General features: G+C 40.3%; 1 long non-coding RNA gene across 1 annotated transcript in view; it reads left to right on the top strand.

Moving 5' to 3' along the window:
* The window catches only part of LOC118155811, a 9,865-nt gene extending 3,128 nt beyond the window's left edge, over window positions 1-6,737 (top strand). Inside the window, exons 2-4 of the long non-coding RNA XR_004746024.1 lie at window positions 3,246-3,353; window positions 4,153-4,306; window positions 5,279-6,737. This is a non-coding gene — a long non-coding RNA (uncharacterized LOC118155811). The remainder of the gene's footprint in view (window positions 1-3,245; window positions 3,354-4,152; window positions 4,307-5,278) is intronic.
* Window positions 6,738-7,052: the final 315 nt, after the last annotated feature.

Genomic DNA, 7,052 nt, shown 5'->3' on the forward strand with positions numbered 1-7,052 from the left:
AAAAAAAAAAAAAAAAAAAAAAAAAAAAAAAAAAAAAAGTATAAATGAGAATACTGTTAAAGACTGTACTGTAGTACAGAGCATACACCGTACATATAGATATACATATGCATATGTAGTATGTATACAGAAGTTTTCATGAACAGTTTTAACATTGGCATTTTCTAACTTTTGACTGTTTTTATAGCCTTCATATTTCTAGCATGGTTTTGACACTGTGATTTTGGAAAACTTTAAGGAAAAAAAAAAAAAAAAAAAGCAATTCAAACATGAATGATTCCCACATGGATCAGCATTAACATTTAGAAACACAATTTCTGACATTTGTCCAATTGGAATGGCTCATAGCAGTAACTAGTAGGTTGCACTGTCTTCTATGGACCAAACACTTAGAGGAAGAAAGGATATAGATGCTAGTAGATGTCACAGATACTAACTGAAAACAAAGGAGTGCTGGGATTTGTGAATTACTGTTTCTATTCTACAGTCTGGTGAGATTGTATTATGTATTTAAAGCACAATGGATCATTCTGCCCTGACTATTCTACTTTCTCACCACATCTGTCCTTCCGTGTCTCCTCTGCTTTTTCATTTCTTTCTTGCTTGTTTTCAAGTTAAGCAGCTTCCTTAAGTATACTGCATGAGTACCATCAATGGATATTGATGGTGTAATAAACAGAATTTCTATGCTTTCAGCTCTGGTGCCACAGCAACTCCTGGGGGCCAGAACTAGAAACTGCAAAAAAAGTCCCAAACTGCCCTGTATATCCTTTTCTACCTGGAAGGATGTTTAGTTGGCCTGTGGGAAGGATGCACACATAGTCTGATGTTGGACAGGGAGGAGATGTATGAGGTCAAGGTCTCCTTCTGTCGAAGAGGAATATACAGAAAATAATGGTGCTGCTCTCTATGAAACCTATACGGAACATGGGCAAAGCACAGTTTTTAGAACTTAATAACTTGGCCAAAGTTTGGGACATTTTCAGAAGGCTAGTACCAGGAATGACCCTGACAATTTGATGCCTTACTCTAGAGAAACCCATTTTCCCACCCTCCATATCTCTCTAAAAAGCATACGGACAAAATAGCTTCTCAATAGCTTTCAGGGGTAGGGAGGGAATGGGGAAAAAAAGGAGATTGCTCTCCTTTAACCCCATATTCAGAACAGCTGTACTATTTTACTTGAAACTTAACAGGAAAAAAAAAAAATCAGCCTGATGCAGACACCCAGCATGGAAAATTTCAGCTGGAGCACTGAGAGTTTGGCGCAGTTATAAACAACTGAAAGCAAGGTCCTATAATGGAAAGTGTTAAGCAAGTTTAGCTGTTGGTGGGAGTAACAGCCATGCTTAAAATACATGTACAGATATACATTTGTATGCATAAGCAGCTATGCAGTGTCACCATGACAGAGCAGATACCAGTGGGTGAGACGGTTCCTGGTATTACTGATCAGGCATAAAGCAGGGAGAAGCAGAAGTCAGTCTGTAAGCACTTTTACTCTCTTTAAGTTCTACGGGGGCAGCTCAGCAGACGTGCTGCCATAGCAATGCATGAGGACTCCTTACCTGCCGAACACAATGAAGCTGCTACTTTTGGATCAGCGTACAGGACATATTTAAGGAGACCTGAGCGAGGGTTTGGCTGATGTGTCAGTGGTTAAGCACACTCTCTTGTTCAAAAGCCCTGGGGAATTAAACTCTGGAGATAATATTTTAGCACTAGAGTAAGAGCTGTGGAAAAGTTTGCCCTTTGCCTATTCTGCATGTAGTTTGTTCTCACCATACAATGTAATTCCAGTGCCTGGGAGAGGAAAGGATGTGAGGTTTTCTTATATGCAATAAACTTTATCTGTCTGTTTTACTTCACTGGATTATAATGGAAAATAATATTTGAAACACTCACGGATTTTAGCTTAACTAAACAAGGAGTGACAGAACCAACATTATTCTTTAACAAAATTGTGGGGAGGGCTCCTTGTCATCTCCCTATGCTGTATAAATAGCTTTAAGATGTTTGCATCAGCAGTTTCTCCTCTTGAAAGCTGTGTTTAGATGGCATAGGCTTTTCACTATTTCTTTTTGTCATGGTATGCACATACTGTAGTAATCCATTTTTTCATCAGCTTGTTGCTAATAATGAGCCACCTAAGCTCTGAAAACCTCCCTCTGCCGTTAACTGTAGAAGAATGCTTAAAGGATTTAGGGATGTCAGTCATCATCTTGTTTTTTAGCAGGAGTGTGTGTATGTGTGTGTGGGGACGAGGGGAAGAGAGCATGAGTTGGAGTTCAGAAATTACACTGTGTGTGTGGTCTGAGGTTATTTCTCATTTCATGAAATGCACGCTTCATTCCTGGCTCAGGCAAAACTTGCACGTCACTGAATAAGTCCCTTATCCACTTTCCAAAACACTGAAGAGATTTGAAAGGGCTCTGTGGGTGGACTGCTACTATCAGCAAAAGCAAATAAGCTAACTTATTTAGCTAAGCATTTTTTAATACTTAAACATAATAACCTTCAGCAACACTTGAACAGTTGTGGCCAGCCAAGGGAAGAGAAGGGGAAAAAATGCAGAAGTTTAAGCAGTCACACCTTAATTAACATTAAAGGCTGGATTATAGTTCTTGATGTGTAAAGGTGCTGTCTGATCAGTCCAGGGAGAGCACAGGGGGATGATTAAATGAACTGGCTGTACTGCTAGGAGTCCCGTGGGGTGTGCTGGCCATGATTTATTCAGGATTTCACCTTCCTTAATCAAACGTGGTGTGAACCCAATATAGTCATGTTTGAAAAGATGAATCCAAAGACACCTTGTATCAAGCTGTTTTGGTGTCCAACAAAAGTAAACGGTGCTACCTGGAAAACCATGGATGTCCATCAGCAAAGAGTTATTGCAACAAATATAGTTCAGTGCTAAATCTCAGCATCCAAAATAACTTTTGGTTTATTTAATGGCAGAAAAAAAAAAAAAAAAAAAAAAAAAAAAAAAAAAAAAAAAGTAAACCCAGAATGCAGTCAGGATGCTAATGAAGCAAATGTATAATTGTGGGTGGGAAAAACCTAAATGACAACACCAGGGAGCCTTACAAAACATTGTTATTCCTCTAAATGGAAATTATTTAGCCAGAACAGGGCTGCATACTGCAGATTGTTTTCAGGCGAGTAGACCAAAGCCAATCTTGATAAATTTACTCTAAATTAACAGTGTAGCTAATGCCCCAACTGTCTGACCCATGTATTTACAGGATTAACTTCATTATCTGTCTGAGTTAAGTCAAATTGGAAGAATCTCTTTCAAAGTGATCTTGGAGCCTGACAGATCAGGATCTGTGAAAGACCATGCAGGGTAAAGCGTGGTAATGTAATTTGATCAAGGCATCCTCTGACAGGTGTGTAGCATGATCTTGCCCTTATTAGCACGGGACAGACCCACACCTCTCCAAGCAGAGTGCAGGGCTAAAGGCCTTTGCCCAGGGAGGGAGGTTCTGTTTCACTGTGCATGAGAGAGGAAATAGTTGGGTTATATTTGGAGGATTTTACTGAGACCTTTGCAGCCCAAAGGGAACTTTGAAAAGTTCTTACCTGCCAATGTTAAATCTTGGCCTGATAGGGTTGGCTAGTTGGCTGCTAGTAACCTATGTCAGAGTCTCACTGTATTATTCATTGAACAAGACTGCCCCAAGGGGCTCACTTTCTGAATTAACAGTGGACAAATGAATGTTAAGAGGTTGTTGAAGCACAGGGCTGAAGAAAAAGGTTCTTGATGCTTTTGCTTCCTTCAGTACATTAGCAATTCTTACTTGCATGCCAAAAACTGATGCCAGTGCATGCCAAAACCTGATGAGTTGCCAAAGCCATGTTGCATGTTGTCTTCACAGGATACAGGGAGCCAGAAAAACACTGGCAATGCTGTGCAGTTCTTATCTGTGGCCATAGCCCAGTGCTGCTGACCTCCCCCATCATATCCCGCACTGTGGGATGGAGAGGGTGGGCTTAGCCTTCTGTTTAATGTCTGATCTGCACCTGGCCTTAGTTGTCTCCATCCCACGGGGAAACTGAGGCAAAAGGTGTGTAAACAGCACACACAAAAAGTCTGTGATGGACCCAGGTTGCCACAGGCCTGATCTTTTCTTCTTTTTCATCTTTTCTTAGACTTGGGTTGTTTAGCACCCTGCAGCAGATCTTCCACTGCATTGGTTGACTGCCCAAGCAGTGAGCACAGGAGACATGAAGCACTTTGTACAGTCAAGGATGCTTTGGAAATCTTCACCGTGCGTGCAGTTACAATCTAGAGAGGTTAGCCAATGTAGGCACAGACAAGACGTGTTGGGGCATATCTAATTAAAACTTAAGGCTAAACAAGTCTGGAGAAATAGACAACTTAGCTGATGGGGAAAGGTGGGATTGGAAGAAATTTTTAGGTTTTTCTGCAGGCCAATCACAAATGCTCCAAAGAGAGTTCTGAATAATAGTACACCAGTGTGGTATAAAAGTCATTACGTGTTTTCCCTGGCCTTGGATAACAACAGTTATGTTGAAGTTCTCCACATTTTCACCAGCCCCAGAGCTGAAATTCATCTTCTGTTGTTGTTTATTTAGTCTGACTAGTTCTGGACAAGGTGTTAGCCCCTCATTCATTTGTGCTTAATGCACGGCAAGTCCAGCTGCCGAATATGGGACTTTTCTCGGCAGTTGTCTGCATTAGTGTCTGGCTACTAAGACCAAGCTCTGCTGCCAGACCTCCATGACACTGTCCAGACAAGGCTTTCCCAGAGTTGGATGAGCCTAGGAAAAGCAAAGAAAAAACCCAACTCTTAATGAAATCAATGCCAATTTCAAATACCACACTATAAAATGCTTCTACTTGTGAAGCTAGGAATCAGAAAACCTCTGCCTGGAAGAGGGCTCTGAACTGGCTCCTATTATGGGACCTGACACTGAGTTCTTGGTGGTAAATGACCACATTACTCTTTGGGGCCTGTGGGTGTCAAAGAAAAGATGCATGTGAGAAAAGTCACTAGCTGAAAGCAGGGCATGTTTTGAACACTAGAGGTAGTTTAGTAGCCCAAGCCTGTTTCTGATTAAAATCAGAGACCTTCAGATGAATGGAATGTAAACCACATACCAATTATTGGAATCCCATAAAGGAAACTCCCTTTTCCGTCTGTCTATCCATCCATCCATCCGCCCACCCACCCAAGAACAGTGTCCCAGAAATATCACTTTTTAGAAGCGATGGAAAAATTCAGTGCTTGCTTCCTTTTTCCTTACCTCCCAGGTGCTGGATGACAACTGAAGAGATGAAATTGCAGCAAAGCCACTTGAACACTTATCAAAGAAATGGACCTGCTAATTAAGAGGATAATATTTCCTGGCACCAAGACAAAACATACAAAGCTGAATCTCAAGGCCTTCCTCAAGCAAACTTCTGTGGGAATGTGGCTGTGTGAGGGCTTCAAGAACAAGCCTTTAAGTAAAACCCACTCTAAATGAAAGCGTTAGATCAGCATGCTGGTTAGAAGAAAATGTACTTCCCTCAAATTAAGGCATGAGTATACCTGTTTCTTTTGTCAAATCTCACATTGCTTTGCATTCCCATTGCACTTTTTATTGAGGCTGTTCTGTGTATTGATTACAGTAATTAATCTTTGTATCAATTCTGTGAGGGAAGACATATTTCTCCCACGTCCGTTATGCATTTTAACTATTACACTATCTACTTTACAGATAGTAAAACTGAGGCACAAAGGTCAGAGACAGCAAATCAATGCCAGAGTATAGCAGAGTCCCATTCCTGGCTCTATCCACAATACACTCGTTTTTTCCTAAGTATGCAGTAATCTCAAACATGCTTCTTAAATGAGCAAATCTTCCCATATGAATGAGGGTAATATATCTGTTTTAGTGAGTATTCTGTATTTCTAACATCTATGACTCCACAAACAGAATTTAGATCACAATAAAGGTAATACTATGGCATGCTTTTTATATTCACTATAATTGTGAGACAGTTCAGTCTGAGTACAAAAGGCAGCCTTTGGACAGCTGGAAGAAGTTTTAAATGTTAATAGTTGGGTAAGAGTTGGTTCTACAATGGTATTATGGTCTAGTTCACAGTAACTGTTTTTTGATACTTTGCTGGCCTCTAGAGGGATAACTTACTTATACACAGGCTGAAGCAGGGATTTTAAGCATTACTGCCTGCTCTTCAATCTTTCTTGCCAGGTAATTCTTTTCTGTTTTGCAAGGCTTTTAAGTAGTGAGGCTTTGTAGCTCTTTGGAAACACTTTTTTCACTTCCATGATTTTCTTTCTGTCTGGGCAATAGGTATAAGGTATGTTTCTTCTGCTTGAAGAAATAAGGGTAGAAGATCCTGGCAATAAACACCTCTCAGCCACCGAAGTGAGAAGCTCTGAGGAAAATGTGCCAGAAGGGTGCGAGAGAAAGAAATGCAGAAAAGAGAATATAACTTTTATTTGTAATTTAAAAGCTCCTGAATGCTCAGAGTTCTTCTCATAAGTCCTGTCCTGGTCAGCAAGAAGCATAACTGTATTGTGTAAACAAACAAACAAACAAACAAATGAACGATGACTTTGAAATCCCCAGAAAGCAGCATATTTTCCTTGTCTTTTTCTGCTTTGTGCTTCTCTTCTTGCATTTGCTGTGTTCTCTGCTTCGTTCCCATACTCCACCTTTTTATTTCTTTCAGGATACATGTATTAAATCTGAGAAAAACACTAAACAGAAAGGCTGAGTGTTTTCTGCTGAGAGTTGATAAAGTTTTATAAGCAGTAACTGCTTGCAGGGAATGTTGTAGCTTTCTTCAATATTAAGCACACAGTTTTCTAATGTTTCAGTGTGCTTTTCTGTAACTGGACAGCATAGCAGGCATCTTGGTGCTTTTGGAGGCTTGAGTTACTGTTCCAGCTCATCTGTAGACTTTATCCAACACCAATAGCATACATCCACCAGATCCTCAGCTCTATCCTAGCCCATTATCTCCAGTTCTAATGGCCAGTTATCTCACAATTGAAATATCTCATCTCATGGTA

Source organism: Oxyura jamaicensis, chromosome Z, assembly GCF_011077185.1.
Source record: "Oxyura jamaicensis isolate SHBP4307 breed ruddy duck chromosome Z, BPBGC_Ojam_1.0, whole genome shotgun sequence".
Classification (NCBI taxonomy): Eukaryota; Metazoa; Chordata; class Aves; order Anseriformes; family Anatidae; genus Oxyura; species Oxyura jamaicensis.